The sequence below is a fragment of the Perca fluviatilis genome, chromosome 21 (assembly GCF_010015445.1).
Source record: "Perca fluviatilis chromosome 21, GENO_Pfluv_1.0, whole genome shotgun sequence".
In the NCBI taxonomy this organism is placed as follows: domain Eukaryota; kingdom Metazoa; phylum Chordata; class Actinopteri; order Perciformes; family Percidae; genus Perca; species Perca fluviatilis.
In genome coordinates, this window is record NC_053132.1 from 19805168 (window position 1) to 19826676 (window position 21509).

General features: G+C 41.7%; 1 long non-coding RNA gene across 1 annotated transcript; it reads left to right on the top strand.

Annotated features, from left to right (window-relative positions):
- The first annotated feature begins 733 nt into the window (after positions 1–733).
- Positions 734–13027, top strand: LOC120551477. The gene is made up of 4 exons (XR_005637883.1): positions 734–764; positions 1438–1539; positions 10407–10568; positions 12767–13027. It is a non-coding gene; the product is annotated as an uncharacterized LOC120551477 (long non-coding RNA).
- Positions 13028–21509: the final 8482 nt, after the last annotated feature.

Below are 21509 nucleotides of genomic sequence, written 5' to 3' on the forward strand. Positions count from 1 at the left end.
CCACTCTTGAGCTGATTTGGGCCGCTGGAAAAAAGTAAAAAATGCTGCAACACTGGCGTATCACACAAGTTTGACAAAAATATGCAAGACTGTACGTCTGCAGCCTGGAGTCTCCTGTCTGTTGTTGTCGGACTTCTACTTTTCAAGATAAAAGCTGGTCCGCTATGTCTTTGTACTTTTGTGTTTTGGGTGTTTAAGTATGTTTTAAATATGCAAGCATTTCCATTCTATTCCAAGATGGTGCCATGGTAGTTTATTTGAAGGTTTTATGAAATTGCTTCAGTGTGTGTATTTTTTCATTATTCGTCTGTAAATGCGCCTAATGCTGCTGGTGCCATAATCTCACATGAGACTGTTTTTTGCAATTATTAAGCAAATAATGTCCCCATCTGAAATTGGGCCGGTAAGGGACGGAATTGCCAGGGCCCAATTTTTGTCCCAGTCCACCCCTGCCCACATCTATCATCCTTTAACAGTTTACAATTTACATTTGAGTTAGTTTGACTTGAAGTGTAACTGTCTGTCTCTCTGTCCCTCCTCTCCAGCCACATTCCCTATTCCCCAGGCCCATTGATTGCCATTTTACTTTCGTCCACCAGATGCCCTCAGTCTTTCTCTCCTTTTCCCATCATGTGACAGCCCCGCCCATCTACACGCCTGTTCCCACTTTCCTCATCAGCCCTGCAGGTATTTAATCAACCCTTTTTCAATTGCTCACTCTTTGCCAGTTTGTCAAAGTTGCTATGTGAGTTTGAGTTTCTGAGGTTGGTGCTGTTTCGTTTATCTTTTCCGTCTCTCTGACCATCCCTGCTCGCAGACTTTCCAATTCTTCCTATAATTACTCCAAACAAACCACTTTCTGCTGCTTTGAAAACTTCATGTGCACCACAACATTTTAAAGTCCTCGAACAGCTATGTGTATTGCATCCCTCCAGGACCTTGTTAGAACAGTGTAGAGGCAGGGTTTTGTTTTTCAGGACACCAACATTCTAAACTAATCTGGTATTTAGAGAAATCTCACACTGCACTGATCTGAGGAAGGTCTCTGTTGCAACCAACAGATCCATCCCTTTCATTCATCCCCATTCACACATCCTTTTCTCCTGTGGGCTCATCAATCCCATTGGAGTGTAGCCTAGTGGAATTGACTCCAAAGTAGAGCGTAGATTGTTCACAGTAGCTCCATAATTCCTAGCATTATAGCAGGCAAGTGGCATGAAAAGTCTTTTTGTTTTCTTTTCATTGCATGGATTTACAGGGCTGTCTGCTTGACACCCTAATGTGTGCTATTTCTGACTCTGATGAATATTTTATACAGGGTTGGTGTATATTGCTACTATTTTACTATAACCATGCAAGCTATAGCCGTCTGTCCTGTAGGAGTCTCCTATAACATCAGTCTGCTTTTTTGGCCTTTTAATATTGTTGTGCTTGCAGCTTCTGAAGTAAGCCAGGCTACTTCGCTTGGATGTCCGTGGATGGAAATCACTTCACACGACAAGGGATCTTCCGTTTGTGAACTCTAGTTTACATCAGCAGGTGAGTACTGAACATACAGCCATTTACATCAGTGTAGGCAGTTATGCTGGGTTGTGGACTCCAGCTCAGGCACAGAACAGCAAGCTGTCCATGCGATGGCCGCGAGCACTGTTCAACCACTGATGGCGCGCGTTCATGCCACCTGGGAATAACGGGCCGCCCCCGTGGTTACGTTGTTTTTCCGACTGCCAGCGTTCACATAGACGGGATGCCTCTTCTTTTTCTTCTGTTATATTGGTGTTTGGCATAAAAACTTGTTGCATGACTGCCATCAACTGTTGGACGTAGCCTAGAGCATCAGGTGTGTGAAAACATGGAGGCCACAATAACAAAAGATTTGCTGCGGTTTTCTTATACGAGCATAGAAACAGCACATGGACAGGTGTTTGTTTGTGTTATCTGCAGGACAACGAACTGGAAAGGACACGGATAAGGTGTTGTTTTTTTTATACATGGGCCTATTTATGAATAATTTGAACCATGTTATGTCTGTATATGTTTCTTGGCAGAGGCATTTGTCCACAATAAACAGTTTATTGTCATTGAAATATGTTCAGTGAACCAAAGTCGCCTACATCAAACATCAGTTGTCAACAACGCGTCACCAACTGGGAAACTCGGTTAGCAAAATTCAGCCCAAGTTTCCCATCCTCTGATTCCCACAGGAAGTGATGTGAATGATGACGTTTTCACTCGGAAAAATGTTTTTCCGATGTCAATGAACGCACGGTTAACAGGCAACTCTTCTTCTGTTTCACATGCGTGATCGTGTCACGGTCACTAACCACTCAACATGCTGCATCTAGCAACAGCAACACATCTGTGGGAAGAGAGGAGAGAGGAATATAAACTTGTGAACTGACTTACGATATTATAATTAGCGGAGAACATTCAAATAACCCCCCAAATGGTGGAAAAAAATTTATAGGAAAAGAGTGCAGGGGGAAAAAAAACAATTAACAGCATAATCAGTGTGGCATACTAGCAGCTGATTGCTGCCTGTTCTTGCTGACCATGCTATCACACACTTGGAGGTAAACACTGATGCATGTTTGAGATATAGTCCATGTGGCTTAATGAGTTTCCCATTATGTTGCGCTGAAAGGAGACTATCATCTAATGAGTTTGGATTCCAAAAAACAGTATCGGTGAACAGAAACAGAAAATGAAATGTGAGGATCTGAGACAAAGAGTAATCTCTCTTATGTTCCTGATTAAAACTTTGTCTGTAGCACAGGCAAACATGGAGTCCCATGCACATACACCACTTCTAGATCTTATTTTGCTCCAACTGAAGGGCACACATGATTTTTCCATTAGAAAACGCCACGTTGCATCCTTCCTCCAGCTTCCAATTTCCTTGTGGGTGGCTGTGCACGCCAACAGGTTAATAGGTTCAGTGGTAACCCTGTGGTAAATTGGTTGCTCTGCAGTGGTTAAGGGAGTAATCAAAGTGGCTGATTGCGGCCCACTCACCTGTCCTGATCCCTGGGGTTGCAGTACCAAAGTGGCTGGTCACACTGCTTCTGCTGCTGCCGGCCAGGCTAGCAGATGGCTAATTGAACGGGCCGAGGCTTTCAAAAGGGAGATGGAGGAGATGAAGAAGAGAGGGGAAAAAAAAAAAGCTAAGTGAGGGAGGGACAAAGGTAGGGAGGAATGGAGGGAGGGATATATGTTCAGCAGCAGATTCTGAGAAACTGTGAACATGGCACCAAGCATGTTGTGGCTCTGTGACTTACAAACCTTTTATCAGTTTAATAGTATTAGTATCAAACTTAATATTGGATAAATGTGGTGCTTTTTGAATGACGTGGACCTTAATTTTTTGCACATTGCTGTCTGAAAAATACTTGCTGGGAGGGAGTGAATACATCGAAATGTGTGGACAAGGACAGAGGAAAGTAAAGTGAATATTGAAGCAGGGAGGTAGAGAAAATGTGTAAAAACGTGGGAGAGGATGGAATTGACTTTTTTGTGAAAAATATATTTGCATTCTTGCCTAGTTTTGGATGACGTTTTAAAAGGTAACTTGTAAGTTAAATGCTAAACTAAGCTGGGGATGTACCGAATAGTTCAAAGCTTCATTCATAGCGTTGACATTCAAATTGTAAATCAACATTTATCAATCGGATACTGATTTAATGGTCTGCCACCGAAGAGCGAGCTGCGCTGAGCATCGGCTCTCACAAAAAGGCCAGCAGTGGCAGAGAGAGACAGCATATTTTTTACATCTAATTCAATGAATTATGGGTAAAGTTCAACTAAACCAGAGTTAGTTGAGTTGTGAGATTATTAAAAAAAAAGCTAATCGAGCTTGTGGAACGTTGCAAACTCATCGCTTGGAGAGGATGGACATTCGAAGCTACATTCGATAACCTCAATAGACGCTTTAAATGTAGTCTTACTATAATCTAATAACTGTTCCTTTAAATAAACCTTAGGTTAGCTAAACTTATTTTAAGAAAGAAAAATAATTGTGTATGCACATAGTTTTATTTTGCAATGATGGGTTATACCAACATTTCTGGATATATTTTAGGTTATTTCAGGATGGATAAATTGGCCAAATTGTTTGCTTGTCCCAGATCTCAGCTATTAATTTGGTAAGTTATGATGTCAAATAGAAGTTATGGCCAAAACTATTAAAATAGGACCAAAAAAATGAATAGAATTATCTTATCAACATTTTGGGAAATACACTTATTTGCGTTCTTGATGGGAGTTAGCTGTTCATTTCTGTACAGTAAACATGAGGCCAGCAGGGGGTTAGCTTAGCTTAGCATAAAGACAGGAAACGGGGGGTCTGAGCGTCTGTTTAGGGGGATTATTTGCATTTCAATGTGGTTGTGGTTTGTGCGAGTATTGTCTCCTAAAGAGATGCAGAGGTAGGATGGATGGATGACAGGAAAGAAGGACAAATGCAGGTAAATGGGGAACAATGATGAGAATGAAAAGGTTGAGCTAGATACAGGGAGGGATGATTTAGAGCAAAGAGTAGGGAGAAGTGGGAGAGTAAAATAGAGGATACTTTTAAATATTATGTACAGAAGAAAAGAGGCAGGCTGTTGGGGTCATTCAGTCAACATGACCTGTATCAACCTTTTGCAACACGCCAGCAAAAACACTGTTTGAATAACCACTGCTTTCCTTTTGCCCAACACGACCCCTGGACCGTGGGTCTGAATATTTATAGAGACATGCAGAGGAAGAAGCTCTGCTGCACATTATCCCAGTGAGAAATCTACTGTATCTGCTATTCCCTCTTGCTGCAATAAATGCTTTACAAAGCATTTTGACATAAAATAATAATAATGCACCACATGCAATTTTTTTCCCCCTCGCTCTGATTATCACAGTGGCACCGAGCTTTTCACCTTGAATATCCAGTCATTCCCGCAGTAAATTTAAAGTAGTTAATAACTTTAGTTGAAGGACAAAAAGTTTGAAAGTAATTATTTGCAGTGAATCACACATCATTAGGTGTTTACAGAGACGCTCTGCCAGATGCTGATTTTACTTTACTTGGTACCGTTTCATTTTCACCATTTGACGGGTGATGGCAGGTTGTGTTAATCATTTTCCAAAAATAAAAACTGCTGTCAATATTGGATGTCCCTTTCATCTCCATTTCACGTCACTTGAATGTGTGCAAGTCACTCACTCTTAAAGGTAAGACAGCTATTGACAGAAGACGGGAAGAGAGACAGGTGCGCACAGGGAGTCAAGCAGACGGGCATATATTTCGGAAATTCGATACTGATGCAGTCAGACAGCCAGTTAGACGCAATCAGGTGTTCAGACAGGTGGTCAGTCAGTCCAGCAGTCAGACAGTTAGACCAGTAGGTAGGTTGCTGTGTAGGGAATGCAATTAACATTCAGTCAGTGCCGTTACAGCCCTACACACACCGAGACAGCATGGCAGATTAGCCACTCTCCACTGACCAGAAGCTTTGGACGAGCCAACGGAGCCGCATAGAATGAATGGATCATTTAACAATAGGTCCCTCTATCTGGAGCTGCAATAACGACCAATATGGCTGCCAGAAAGACAACTGTGAACACTGGAGGATTGAGCATGGCGAGGTTTGTCTTGGTTAGGGGCACAGGAACTACTGATGAAATGGCAGTTACTGTCCAGTGAACTTCACAGTGAAAACCTCGAGCTTTGGAGGATGCATGAAGAGCTATGAGGTATATTTTGTACTTTACGTGATCACAATGCCAACTGAGGGCAAACCGTTTGGTTAAATTGACTGGAATGGTGCAGTTTCAGCCTCATTAGCCAATCGCTGCCCATTAATTCTATTAGAATCAGTGTTGTGATGCAGAGTTTCTGCTGTGGACATTATCCATGACCTTCTCTTCAACAACATTAGTGATTTGGCTTTCTTATAATGGATACCTCGTTACTTTAGTGCAGTAGGCGTATGTGGAAATTGTGCTTGACTAAGGCTACTGTGGATGGAGGAATTGATATCTTTCTCTTCTTTCTCTTCTTTTCTTTTTCGTTTCAATAAAATCACCTGCTCATGAGGTCTAACTTCTCTTTATAATGTAAATATTTAATAAGTAGAAACACATACTTTAATGAAGTTGATACTGAATAGATTGTAATGTTCCACACATCTGACCTGACACTCGATCAAAATGCTGTTTTAATAATTGAACAAACTGAGATTTTGAATTTGCATGTCACGAAGATAACACTATCTCAAATGGCATTCTTCACGGCATGAATCCTACTAACTTTAGAGCACATTTCTTTCGGTTATGTAGGTAAATATGTCATATCTACATTTTCAAAGGGTTGACAATTATGTTTATCGTTTGGCCCCCGTTAAACTGTTATTTTGGAAAAAAAAAAAAAAAAACCCGGGGTGCAAACCTTGTGCATTTTATTTGTTTTTATTGCGACCATCTTTTAGTGAATGAAGTGAAACAAAATAGCATTTCAGTCTGACTTTTTTACAGCACAGTTTGACTTGTTATAGGAAAATCCCAGGTGTTGCTAATAACACTAACTTTGTATATTGAACTGTCCCAGTAAACCATGTCTTTGTGACAAAATGAAATACAGCCTTAATTTTTTGTGCTAACACCTGTTTTTTCTAATGTGATATGTCAAAATGTCTCCTGTGAAAAGGTCTGTTATCAGGCTAAGTTGGTACAATGGCACTGCAATATGCAACCCAAGTTGTCTTTTGAATACTACTTTATTCTGTTCTTTGGATTGGTACTGAATCGGCATACAGTATTTAGCACAGAGACTTAAATATATTCAAAACTCTGTTAGGGGCTCTAAATTCCTCTCACATAACTCCCTCTGCCAGGTTTTTTGCCTGCTCACAGCCGCCGCTAAAATGATAGAGAGAGATTTATTCCAACTCCTGCAGGTCAAAAGCCTTGTTTTGCTTCCGGATGCAGTTCATTAATGTCCATAACGAGGGCTGACAGAGAATTAATATAAATTAAAATGGACCAAAGAGTGCCTGCAAACTTGTCTTCATTAATAGGTAAGTGACAATATCATTTTTGTGGGGTACTCTTGCCAAGAGGCTTATACAATAAGCTCTGTACACGCTGCAGTCCTATGAGTTATTTCATTGTTTTTTAGCATAATTAGCTTTTGATAAACCTCTATGACAAGGGTGTAGACGAAGGCAGGCGAGAGGAAGGGTAAAATAAATCTGCTCTAACAGGGTATTAGCCTCTGGGCCCTGTCCTCTTATTGTGGGGTCTGGGCTCACCCATTGTGTATTAGGTTATATAAATTTGAAAAGTGGTATCTCTCGCAGGGAGAGGGTGCCTCTCTTTGTTGTGCGGTTTCCCCTGAACCATTTTTCATGTAGGTGCTCCACTCCGTATTGATTAGGCTTCATAAATGGTGAAAGAGTATAGGAGTGATGGAGAGGCCTAAAAGCTGCCCTAACTAGGTTAATGCTCGGTAGGGAGAGCCAGCAGGGAGTAGAGCAGCAACGAGAGCTTCATCTCAGAGCGGCTCATTTGAAGGCACTGCTGAGACCATGTATAATCCCTTTATGAAATTAACGTGCAAGGAGCTCTTTATCCGTGTCTGCCGTTGTCTTATACAAATACAGATATGTGCACACTGCTGCTGACAGTCTGCTAAGATTTTTTTCCCCTCAGATTTACTGCAGATTGGATGTTTTAGCATCAGTGTAAAAAAGGAAAAAAGATGCACAGAGTTGTAGTTTTTCAATTCCATGTTGGAAATGTAGCCTACATTTAGGCTGTGTCCTAAATCCCTCTCCTGTTCACGGATTCACTATAGCCCTTGTACAATAGACAAATATCTATATTATGCAGTAAAATGAGATTTTAGACATTTACAGATTATCATTTTGCGTCATCACTCGTCTATTAAATGTGAATAGTGTATTATGCTGTGTACTTTATTCGTACCTTTTGTGGAATTCTTTTTAGGGCACTAAAATGGCAGACTGTAAATATAGTGCACTGCAAAGTAAGTATGGAGTAATTTCACACACAAGTGTATTTGATAACTGAAACAGATATTTGGCATTGTTACCATAGCAATAAGCAATTTGTCCCCATGGGACTTTTTGTTGCTCAGTGTGTGATTATGAAAACTGGATGTCACTTACTTACTGTCTAAGCTGCAGAGACACATGCACATAAAGCACATGTACGATTGCCTCGTTGTTACTAGGATTTGTAACTAGGCATGGGCCGGTTACAGGTTTCAGGGTATACTGTGGTTTTAAAAAGTCACGGTTTTAAAACCACTAACATTTTCCATCATACTGTTCCTGCAGTAAGAGCTGCTTTTTTTTTATGAGTCTTCAAAGACAGAAAGTGCAGTTTAGAAATCCCTCTCCCTGCAGTTGTGCAGTGTTTTTCAAAATGAAATACATTGTGTTCAATGGAGAAAAATACCATATTTTTGCTGAAGGTTATACCGTCAGAATCTCATACCGGCCCATGCCTATTTGTAACTAAGCTCAAACCTTTGCAGTAGTTGTCAAAAAGTTACCCATCATCCTCATTCTGTATAGAGATGGTTTCTTTTTTTTTGTTGTTAGACTGGTGGGTAGACTCCCTATCTTTCTCAAAATGATTGCGGAGGACAGAAATTAAATATTTTACCTATTACCGTTTGTTATTAAATTATAATTAACCCGATACAATTATCATTTTGGCATTTACCTACAACAATATTAGCACATGAGAATAGAAAAGGTTTCAGTGCTTTAATAAAGTAAAAGCCTGTAATATCTACTGCACCCCTCTTTCCTACATGTTTTCAACATATAAATGAAGTAGCTTATGTTGTTGAATACATCAGTCATTCAGAACAGTCAGATTTAAGCAGCAGTCTGAATGAAGCTGCAGATAAATGTACTGACACACTCACAATCACACAATCCATGGTGTATATCTTTCCTGCTGTTTATGTCGTCTGTCAGCTGAATATATGCGTACTGTCATGCGTACTGATCTCACAGATACTGAGGTATTTAGATTAAACCATCTCTCTCTGTTCCCGTTTATCACACCAGACTACTGGCTGTCACTGCTACGTTAATGTGGAGACAGAAAGATTAATGTCTGTTTGTTTGGTACACTGTACAGTAGATTAGAAAGTATGCAACATGTGTTGTTTATGCTCAATGTCGTGTGTGTGTGTGTGTGTGTGTGTGTGTGTGTGTGTGTGTGTGTGTGTGTGTGTGTGTGTGTGTGTGTGTGTGTGTGTGTGTGTGTGTGTGTGTGTGTTTGTGTCCACCTCATCCCGTGTAAGGAAATAAGGTATGGGTTGTAACGGGCAAAACAGGGAGTCATCCGTCTTTGTTCAACGCTGATGTCCTGTTATATATCAGAGGCAAAGATGAATGCAGTTAATAGACTGTGACACAGCCATTAACTACAGCTGTAATAGAAGTGTAATGGAATCAAACAGCCATTTTCCCCCTCAGCATAGCCAGGCACAGGTAAATGTTTAAAGACCGGTCGCTTTTGAGGCACCTGTCTCTTCCTTTCTCACTCTTGTTATGTTTCTCTTTTATCTCATCTCGTCCTTGCTCCCTTCTCTTGCATACGTTCACATTCCCCCCCCCAATCTATCCCATGCATCAGCCCCACCCCTCCTCGGCCCCCACTCTCCCATGGCGTTGCGGTCGTCCTTGAACCTCCATCAGCCTCCTCACCTCAACATCAAAGCCAGCAGATAAAAGTGTCCAGTTGTCCATTTTCCTAATAAAACTGGCCGCCGCCAGACAGATCCTCTGATGTCTGCTTTCATCCCCTATGTCTAGGGGATAAAATGTGACATTGCTTCCCCACACATCCCTCTCTGTAACCCCATTTGTAACCCCTTGTATATGCCTGTATGAAATTACCGCATTGATCGGTGAATTTGTCGTTTATGGTCGAGCTCTTGAGTTTCAGCAGATAATGGAAGCCGTGTTATGCACCAACGTGGACAGCAAATCGTTGGAAAATGGAGAGCAGTCATTTCTGCACAAGGATAATATCCATGTATGGACAATGTGGGGAGGATTCATTGAAAGCTTATATGGCAATTTCTTTTTCCCGAAATCCTACTTTTCATGTGATTTTGGCTTGATGGTGATCTCGACAAGCCATTTGACACTTTCATCTAAAACCGGTGCATTTTTCTCAGAGCTCACACAGTGATATATATATAGTAACCTGTAATGTAGAGATTTCACTGCCCCTGTAGTTACAGGAATACACTTGCCCGCCGATGATGCGACATATAAAAACGGTTTCTTTTTCTTTTTTTGAAAGAAACCTGGGACCAAACGGCACTATTCATATTCTCTATCTTACCTGTGTCACAACCTGCAGTTTAATTTTCTTTCCAGGCCTCGGCACCTACGGATACAAACCAGACAAATATGCTTTGCATCCAGAGAGAGGGGATGGGTTCAGGGGCTGCTGCTCCTCGTCTTCCTTCAGCTGCTGTCAGCACTTGACCGACCCTACCACCAAGCATCACAGCACAGTTATCACACATGGAGGAAAAGGTACGGAGAGATACTGTATGTATGTATATATATGTGTGTGTGTATGTGTGTGTGTATATATATATATATAATTACACATGCATGTGTGTCCTTAATTGTGTTATACACACAGTACCAATAAAACAGGGGCCCATTTGTGAAAAAAGTTACTCCATAGCGCTACTAGGAGTAAATAAACTCCACAGGGTACCTTTTATTTTTTTTAAGAAAATTTATTTTGTCTCATTTCTCATGGGGTTTGTAAGATGTGTGCCAACATATCTTTACAATGTAGTCAATATGAAGAGATGGAGCTTCGCAGAATCAGTGTATGTGATCTTTCTATGGTAAAATGCCTCTAATTAAAAAAAATTAAATAAAAATAAATGTCATTAGTGTGGATAATGGAGTGATACTGAGCTGGCCCAGTTTTCGAACAGTCATTTTCGAACTATTCCCTATTTTCCCACCTTCTTCTATCACACCAATCGATTCTGTCCAAATCAGTCATTTGACTGTAGCCTGGCCTGCCTGTGTGCACTTTTCTCCTATACAGCGCAAAATCAATCAGAAAGCACATCTCCTAAACATATCGATGTTCTTCTCTGTAATGAGATATGCCTTTGACCATTGACCACAGCCTCGGCTCTTGTCAGCTCATGGATAAACCGAGAAAGATTTTAAAAACGGAACACTGTCACCCTTGGAGACGTGCTTTTATATTAAAAAAAGAAAAAAATAACCTTGACTTGATTTAGTCCGTATCTCATTACATTATGAGAAGAATTGCGCGGAAAAGTGAATATGTGTGTGACTTTTCAGCGCCTTTGGCCTTCAGGGACAGTTTCGGATGTCAGTGGCTTGTGAAGCAGTTGATGGGATTTTTGTGAGAACCAACTTGTATGATGGGAAAATATTATCAGAAATGTTCCAAAGTTACGCTTTGAAAGCAACGCTTCAAAACAAAAGACAAAATCCCTCTCCACAACCAGAAAAATCTTTGAAGGGATTTTAATCTTAGCATGCTGCGAAAAAAAGGCAATTTGCCTGAAGATAGTCTAGCACCGAAACGTTGCCTACTATTAAACTTTATATATTTTTGCAAGTTAGACAGTGTGCGGGAGTTCTTTGCAACTTTTGGCCTGCTTTGTCCCCCTTTGACGCACCTGTCTCACGTTGTAGATTATTATGTATTTTTCTGTACTGAATCTTAGCGTGCTAACAGGGGCATATTTCAGAAATGATTAGGGGTGAATGAGCTCCATCCGGTCCAGCTGAGAACAATCATGCAGTGATATATGAATTGTGTCTGTTTGGTGTTTATCAGAGCAGTGTAGCTGCTTCCTGATTAATCAGACTCACCTGTTTTCGGGCCCCGTCTGGGACCGGACAAACTGAGCGGTGCATCATTACCTGGTCTGATTAGACCTGGATGGCTGCGGACGGCCACCACAGGGCTCTGCACCTGCTTCTTCTGCCAGGTGAAACTGCATCATAACTTTTACTTTCATTTAGCTAGTTAGCGGATTGGTTTGTCCATCTTTCTTTCTCTTTTTTAAGCTTTTTTTTTTTTCTCCGAATGTGTGCATTTTCCTGAGATGAATGCAAAATAATTGTTTAGATGCGAACAAGACCAAAGCGTGAACTGGAGACCGACGTCAACAGCAGAGGGAGCGTCTCCGCTGTTAGCCGAGAAGTAAATCAAGCTCTACTTGTCCTTCCACCTACAGCCCCCCCCATATCAGGTGTTACGAGCCATTGCTCTCCGAGGCACAATCAACCATTCTCGGCTGCTTATGTGGCTGCCTGCTCGGGGTTTAGTAGACTTGTAAATGATGTCATTCGAAGTACACACTCAAGGCCTCTGTCGTCGCTCGTGTCGAAGATTCCTGTTAGGCAGACAGATGGAGAATTACAGCGCGGAAGATTGTGGTTTGCTCACATTCTGCAGTCACGCGCTCGATAGCACACTTCGACTCGGTCTCGTGCACACAGGTGGAGTCAGATTAAGATTTTTTTGTGTGAAATGCATGGAGTTAAACACGGTGAGAAATTACAAGGGCACAAAAATGCCCTTAAGTAAGCTACTGTAAAATGTAATATTATGAATTAGCTCTTTTCCATTACACCTTGTTCATATATTATTCATTAAGCTGTTAATATTTACATCCGATAAGTCATTATTGAAGACTTATAATCCGGTGCTTTTTTTTCTACAGGGCACTTTTTTTGATCAGAAAACAACTGAGTATGCAGTCTGAAGTGGAAGGAAATGTTGGCACCATTGCAGTAGAAGAAAGTGCTAACTCCACACAAAAGTAACCAACCGATATGGTTTTAAAACTTAAGGAAGATAGTTGATGACAGAGAAAAACAACAGCATCCTATTCTATAAGGCCTGCTGGGAGAGGAACTTTTATCTGCCAATACCCAATGCATATGCATAAAAAAAAAATATTGCGAAAGAAATGGCTCCTAAAAACCTGTTGGCATTGGTGCAGACACACGTGTATACAAACAAAAGCGAGGAGACATATAGAGAATTAACACACGCATGCATACACAGACACACACACACACACACACACACACACACACACACACACACACACACACACACACACACACACACACACACGCGCGCCAGATACAATACATAACACACAGACGCAGTGAGGCAAGCAGGCTCACCTTGCTGTGTACTCTGTGAATGAGATGTAAATGTGCTGCTCACCTTGCTGCCGCAAAATCCCGCTGTGATCAAAGTGTTTTTTTAGAGACATGACTGCTCTACTCCACTGTGAAAATCTGCTCTGAAGAATATGGCTGCAGGTGGAGACACAGGCATTTGAATTACATTGTTCCTTCGTGTGCGCTCGCAGACGTGAATGCATGTATTTTGTGTTCATATTTGCATTCTAGCATTTCTTGTGTGTGTTTCTGTGCAGTGCATGTGGGTTTGGTTCTGTGAGTGTGTGCATGTATGTGCATATGTTAGCAAGCTAAAGTGTGACCAGGCTGCCAGTTGTATCTCAAAGAGGCAGGTGGATCTCTTAGAAGCAGTAACAGCCACAGTGCTCAGTGGCTCAGCCAGGGGCGATTCTAGGATCAGACCTCTAGGGGGGCTCAGCCCCTATTGAGAATGTGACACAGATACAGTGTCTTCCAAAAATGTTAACCGGGCAGACGTAGATAAAGTTTTTTTTTTCCATTCAATGAGCGAGAAGTAGTGCCGGTACTTCCAGTTCGAGAACGCTACCTTTGAATTTCCCTGGCTCGTTGTCGCTGTCTTGTGTTTAGTGGTAGTCGGAGCGTAGACAGTATATGAGTCAGAGCGTGCAGTGAGACAGCGTGAGCAGGGCATCCGCCCACCCAGCCAATCATCATCGCATTTGCGACGGTGTCATCATCCCCACCCCTGCTCTCTCCAGGCAGCTGATGTGTAGCCAAAGCCTGACACCTCGCGCTTCATTCAACCAAATTGTAGTAACGCGCCACTTTACGTTCTCAGTAACGATAACGGCGTTGCAATGATGGGAAAAGTTACTGAAAAAATAACGCCGTTACAGATTAGATAGAGACTCAGCCAAAGGCGGGAGTCTGGCACAACCACCTCCAATTGGCCAACACTACGTTTCTGTTAACCCTTTCCTTGACTGGGTTACAGGTGTATACCATCGGCGACAGACACACAGGATATTAAACCTGTTTCAAGCCCTTTGAACCTGTAACTGTTTGTCCTCTGTCACTAACAGACAAGTTTGCAAACTCTCACTTGAAGCACCAAAATGTATAAAAAAAAAAACAAAAAAAAACATGGGGGTTTGATCCTCCTAAAAAGGGTCTAAAATCGCCCATGGGCTCAGCCATCTGCTGTTTACATTACAAGCCTCCAGACCATAAAGCATATCATGCAGTCCTTTGTGTCAGCATATTTAACAATGTTTCAGACTCAAAATGCAGCAATTTGGCCCTTTTGACAAGTTTTGTAGTTCACCTTTGCAAATTCATGAAAGTGTGAGAAAATATCCAGGCAACGAGCGATATTAGCAACTTTATGAATGGCTTATGACACCAACACAACAGTATATGAAGCCCGTAACTCGGAGAGAGAGAGTGCTGCAACGAAACTCTGTGGTGTCTTGAAGATAGTCAAACAATTTTCAAGACCAGCAACTTTCAAGTCTATAAAAATTGATCTGTTTGTCATGAGAGGAGACCCATTTGGGATTTCTCAAGCGTGAAATCTTCGTGAAATGGGTGTATCAATCAGAAAAACAGAGAGACAGAGATTGAAAGATGATAGAGGGAAAGAGTTGAGAAAGGAGTGAGTCGAAAAGCCAGAGAAAAAAAGAGAGACAACATCGCTTTAATTTAGTCATTGTTTCATCTTTCCTAAATCCTTTGGAGAAAGAAAGGCAGTCTTCCATCCAGCAGCAGAATATCACTGCACTGTCAGAGCAGATATGAAAAGCAATCGGCTCCTGTTAAATGTAACAGTGTTTGATATTTTGTATCTTTATGTTCCTAGTAACGCAGGGTTGCTGTCGGATAAATGCTTTGTATTCTACAGTATTGGCATAGAGCATCTGTCTGAATAAAATGCATTGGATCTTCAGCAGCTCAGCAAGCATCCTCTCATGCTTGCAAAGCTGCCAGAAAACATCTTTCATGATTATTATTATTCAGCGACAAAGTCACATTGTTAACTCAGTCATTTGTACGTGTGTACAGGACTGACAAAGAATCATAAAAGTACAATACCTTTCTGGATTGATGATACAATAACAATGGCGGCAGATTTAGCATTCAAAAATCATCTTTTTAAACGATGGGTCTTTGTTTTCAGGCAGAATTGAACAAAAAGCTTTGCATTTTTAGCAGACAACCGTGGAGTTTGTCAGCTGAAATGACCACTGGCAAATTCTACCAGCTGTAGCTAGCTAGATTAAGCTAATGTGAACGCCAAAAAGTTGGTTTAAAACTCTGTTTCAAGCTGACTTTTCAATTAGTTTTTAAAACAAAAAATTGCACAAGAATCTAATACAAATGGTTAATGAGAATTGAAAGGGGGCATGGTTAAAGTAGAGAGTGCGGGGTGGAATGAATTTGTAGTGACCAAGCCCCCCAGGAAGTGCGCCGGGCTTTGAAGACAATTTGACATAGTGGACAAATGGTAGAATTACAACTTCTGTATTTGTCACGTGATGCTATGGAACCCAGAAATGGTTTTCCCCATAGACTTACAAAAGGAGACGTCTGTAAATGGGTGGATACATTTTTTTCAGGGTCCCAACCCCCACAAAAAGACCATCCGGTCTGATAACATTTGGAAAGTCTAGAAGAACTGCATGATTAAATCCTATAATCCCCATTCAAGTTAGCCAGAGTGCTAAACTGGAAGTAGCCGGCTCAGCCGGCGGAAGTCTGTAGTGCGCTTGCTCTATGGGCCCAACAGTGCAGAAGCAGTGCCAATCATCTGGATATTTTTAGACGCGACCAATGACATTTTTTGGCTTCATGCGCCACTGTGAAACTCTCATAGGAATGAATAGGGCCCCGCCTCCAATGCTGTATCCAGTTCTCTTTATACGTCCATGGTAGTGACGTGCAGCTGTCATTCCAACAGTCCTGTCAAGTGTTAACCCATCTTCATGTTGATCAGATCATTCAACAAACCTAAAGAAGCGGCTGGAAAACCTGCTGAGTTGCTGTTAACCTGCTCTATAACAGTCATAGGTCAAGTGTCACAGTTGCTCAGAATCACTACACCCACATGCACTATGGGGCTTTCAGAAGCGTGGTCCTCTGTGCTGCCATACCTCCGCTCTAAATGTCTGTCACACACTCTCCCAAGGTTTTGAATGTGTTGTGAGGATCAACAGTATGATGTATCCTGCCTCTGTCTGAGAGGAAAAATCAGTTAATAACAATACATCCTTACTCGAAGCAGACAATGAGCTGCCATGGAGACATAACGACAAACCATAACCCTACTCTCCAGGCATTACGCTCACAGAGAGCATGCTGGTGTTCATAAGACCTTATAAACTTGACAACTGGGTAACTTGAGCTTAAAAGGTATTTCAATCAGGAGAGACTTGTTTGCAGATATGCAAAAGGTTTAATGTACAACAGCATGTAGTGTACAATGTTTTGGAGATTGAACTCCATCGTTATTAATACATTTAATATATTAATAAATTTAATTTAGGGGTAGGGAACCAAGATGTAACCCCCTGATGGAATCCAGACACCGGTCGTGGCGGAGAAAGCCGGAAACTAGACCGAGAAGGCATCGGAGCGACAGCCGGAGAAACCCCTAGGACGGGAGGCGGAAGGGGAGGAGGAGGGAAGACTTCTTCCTGAAATGACAGCTGATAGCACAGGGAGAGAAGCAGCTTTTAAAACAGTGATGTAACGCTGTGATTGGCCTATGGGATCCTTGGCCGATCCTGATTGGATTATCAGAAGGTGAACGCCTCCAGCCCTGATTCGCTTAGGAGGGACTGATTACTTGTTAGGTCTTCCTGAAAGAATTTGCGCTGAGCTACATTATGATCATATTTATGACTTGGAAGTGTTGTTATAAATACATAATTACCAACATATACCACTATTACCAATTCTATTGCTATTACTATTGACAACATTACAAATTTCCAAAGTGATTAATCTATTCTGTTAAATAGAGCTGACAGCTTGACAATGTTTATACCTTTTTTTTTTTACATCCACATTTTGTAACGGTAGCCACGGCCAAGCAGACCACTCACAGTTGTCTGCTTCGCCACGACGTGTAATTATATTTTTTGAGAGGTGCACGTAAGGCAACGGCGTAGGGTCCGTATCTACACGTACCTACGGCGTGGATTTAAAGGACAATTCCGGCACAAAATGAACCTAGGGGTTAATAACACGTGTACCGAGTCGACCGTTCTCTGGGATATGTTTTGATGGTAATCAAATGTGTCTCTTGCTTGAAACAAGCTACCGCGAACGGGCTGAGGCTTTCGGGCCACTGGTAGAGTAAAAAGACACTAGTTAGATGGTCAGTTGTGGGGCATGGGTGCACAGCTCAACCAGAAAAAGATCTCAGGAAGCAGAGTATGACCGGCCGCTGGCTGCATCGCTCTCAAATGTAGCCATTAAGTTTGATTTCAGGAGTGAAGAGTGGCAGCTAAAAGCCTTAAAAACTGTAAGTGCTTGTGGTCAGCGTTGCTTCTCCACCATAACATGAGCTGAAATGAAGCATGATCTCCCTCCCTCCTACCCACCACCACCATCACACAACATCAACACCTGCAGCTCTGCTCCTCTTCCTCCATTTGTCATCAGGGGAGAGAGAGAAAGAGAGAGAGAGTACCTGAAAATGAGTGTGGTGGTAGAGATATAATTGCTTTCTTGTCTTTTTCGGTTCCCTCACAAAAGGAGAGGAGGCATAGCTGTGAGTGACTGAGGTTATCTTCATCGCATTATCTGCTGAAGAAGCACATTAATGAATAGTGCATTAAAAGTTGGAGTCTGTGCTGCAAAAAAAAAAGAAACACTATGCTGCAACTACTGTATTTTAAAAACCACAATAGCCACTATGCAATCTTGAAAATGAAAAAAAAGGCCTTCAGGCATTGTGCACAGAATTTCTTTTTATTCAACAAAGCAAAGAAAAACTCACATACACCTATCTGTTGTTTCAGCCTAATTGATTCATTTCACAGCTCTTCAGTTATTTCAGAAGTACACACTTTTCTTCCGAGAAACACACCCTGTAAGCAAATATACATTCAGGTAAACGCAGAGATTACCTTAAGGAAGAGAGGCAAGTAATTCAAACCAAACTGGGCTGCGGTGTTGGATCTGGGTAAAAATAAATAAAAAGTGGAAACATGACAAAAAAATAAATAAATGTGGCACCCTGTGCAGTCAAAGATTTTCTGCACCTTGAACCAAAACTGGTTGGATGGTAAAAACAATTACTGTAGCATGAATGCTTGTTTAATTAGCCTTGTATGATAGGCTGCCCATCCATTACGTGGCTAATTGCCATCCTATCAGACCAAATAAAACACGCTATCACACTCCGGAGTCTGCATCATTGCGCCAGATGATATAATTTCCTTGTGAATCATCTGGATGACGAAATGAAGAGTGACTGACCGAGTGGTGTTGGTGGGGGGAAGTGTGTGTGTGTGTGTGTGTGTGTGTGTGTGTGTGTGTGTGTGTGTGTGTGTGTGTGTGTGTGTGTGTGTGTGTGTGTGTGTGTGTATTTTATATATATATATATATATATATATATATATATATATATATAATATATAATGAGCAAAAAGATGATGTATATTGCGCGAGAAGAGATAAGTAGTTCACTGGGCGGTTTCACACATAATAACTAACTGGTACTACGACACACTGAGACTTTCTTGACTTGCAAAATTATCTTTTAAATTGAGAAACGTGTAATTCATGGCACAATTCAAACAGGATGAAATTATTTTTTTTGTCTCTCGCCGTTCACTACTGTACATATTTTTTTCAGAAAGTAGGTCCTGTGGGGTCCACTGGTAGGGGAGGGACTTCTCCTCTCTATAAGCTCCACGGAGTGTAGTGAGAGTCTCGTCTGAAGATAGAGCTACACCTCTGCACTGCACAAACCCTCAGACACACTGCAGCCAGCTCAAACAGAGGAACTGCACATTTCTGTTCATTTACCTTCACGTAGAAACCATCCAAAGTAGCCTTCCCTCAAATCCGTTTACTTAGCCAAAAACAACTTCCCCTCCTTAAGCCCTGCAGCCATTTACTCCCATGTTTGCTCCTCTTAGGCCCCCGCCACAGTGTTTTCTCCTGATGAAATTGAAGCAAAGAACGACCATGAGTAGATTTTCTCATCGGCCGGCCCATGTGAAGTAGAAGAGACTGTCATTATGCTGTTCAGTGGAGCAGCAATATCTCTAGCTGCTCGGGGACATTGGGTGCCTGAGCGTAGCCGACCTGCCCTCCTGTCTGTCTGCCTGCCCGCCTCCACCTGTCTGTCTGTCTGCATGGTTGCATGTGTGTCTCTCTGCTTGTCAGATTATCTGTCTGTTGTCGTTCTGCGTGTAGCTGTGGGTTTACCTGTGTGTGCTCGTGTGTGTCTGACAAGAGGCACGAGCTTGTACCCCAGAGATCAGGCTCTCGGCTCGGAAACAGCACAGCAGATAATAGGAGCTTCTCCACTAGATTACTGGGCCTTGTTCTGTCCCCATCAGCCTCTCAGTCTCTCCTCTCCTCCCAGCTCCTGTTTTAAACCTGGCTGGCAAGGTTGTCGAAGCAATTAAACCGACTCCCTCTCTGTCACAGTCCCCGTCACCTTCTTTATTTATATGTTTTCCTTTTTCACTCTCCATCCGTCTCCTCATCTTCTCCTCCTGCTTCCCTTTTTCAAGTACTGTGTATATATAGTGTTGCAAAGGTTTCAGGAAGAGAGAAATTGGACATCAGCCACTCATCCTTGTCACTCTCTTCCTTCCTTCCTTATCATCCTTTCCTCTCTCCACTATCACCCTATCCTTCTCCTTTATGTAAGACCTTGACAGCTGTCCTCATAGAGAGAGAGAGCTGCAGCTCGCACTGAGACCAATACAAATTCTGTCCAGTCCAGTGATGCATTTTGTGGCAAAGACTTACTGCACAGGAGGCCTGATACATGATCCCTTTATTTGAGTGTAAATTCTGTTGATCTGCTGCCCTGGTTTCTGTTCTATTTCTGGCTTTGATCCCTGAAACTTTGTGGAGTTTCCATGTTCTCCGGATTTGCGTGGGTTTCCTCCCACCACAATTTCTTTTTATGTTAGACGCTGTAACAGTGGCTGCCCACCAATCTCACTACGTTGTGATGTGCATACATGTATGTGACAATAAAATAATAAACTTCAAGAAACTAATAAACGTTACTAGTAAAACTAGCATTTCATAAAGACGCAACCTGCTCAGCAAGTCCAACCTCCCCAGTTTTGTGGACAGAGCCTTCTCCAGGGCATCTCCCAGGCTCTGGAACTCCCTCCCCCAAGAGATCCGCACCTCTGAGTCCCTCACCATGAACTGCCATGAACTGCCAATTCAACATAACCTCTGTACATCTTAACCCTTGTGTTGTCCTTCGGGTCACTGGGACCCGAAGGACAACACAAGGATTATGTACTTCCGTTTACTTTGTTGAGAATTGCTCTCTAAAACCGGTTTCTTTTAAAGTAAGTAAGTAAAGTTTATTTCTAGAACACATTTAAACACAGTTTAAGCTGACCAAAATGCTGTACAAACAAGAACTAAGGTGCTGTATTAACCCTTGTTTAGAGAGCAATTCTCAACAAAGTAAACGGAAGTACATAATCCTTGTGTTGTCCTTCGGGTCACTGGGACCCGAAGGACAACACAAGGGTTAAATACAGTCCTTAAGACATTTTTCGCATTTCTCTGTGCAGTGTTACAGTTGGGGGGGGGGGGACATTTCACATGCACAAGCTGACGGGTCATATAATTAATAAATGAATTATTTACTGAATAAATACACAAATACATGCATAATAGCAATGTGAGAACAAATCAATTGATTAGCCTAAATGATGGATCAACGCATCAATCATCCAGAAAGAAAGTGGAATTAAGAGTGCTGATCACTAAAAAGCACATGCTATGGATAATCGGAGTACATTACATCCCTGCTCCCACTCAGACCTGTAAATTTCCTTCACTCTATATTAGAAACACTTAGTGAAATGAGGATTAACTAATGAAACTAAAATTATGGAAAATCTTTGCCAGAGGCCTTCACAAAGTCAATTGTTTATTATAGATTACATTTAAACGGATTACGTGGTTTAAACACAGCTAATGGAGGTACTATTATTGAAAGAAAAAAAAACAGGTTTTATTTAAACTCAGTGAGTTTTTTTTCTTTTTCTTCCTCTACCCCCAGTGCTAATC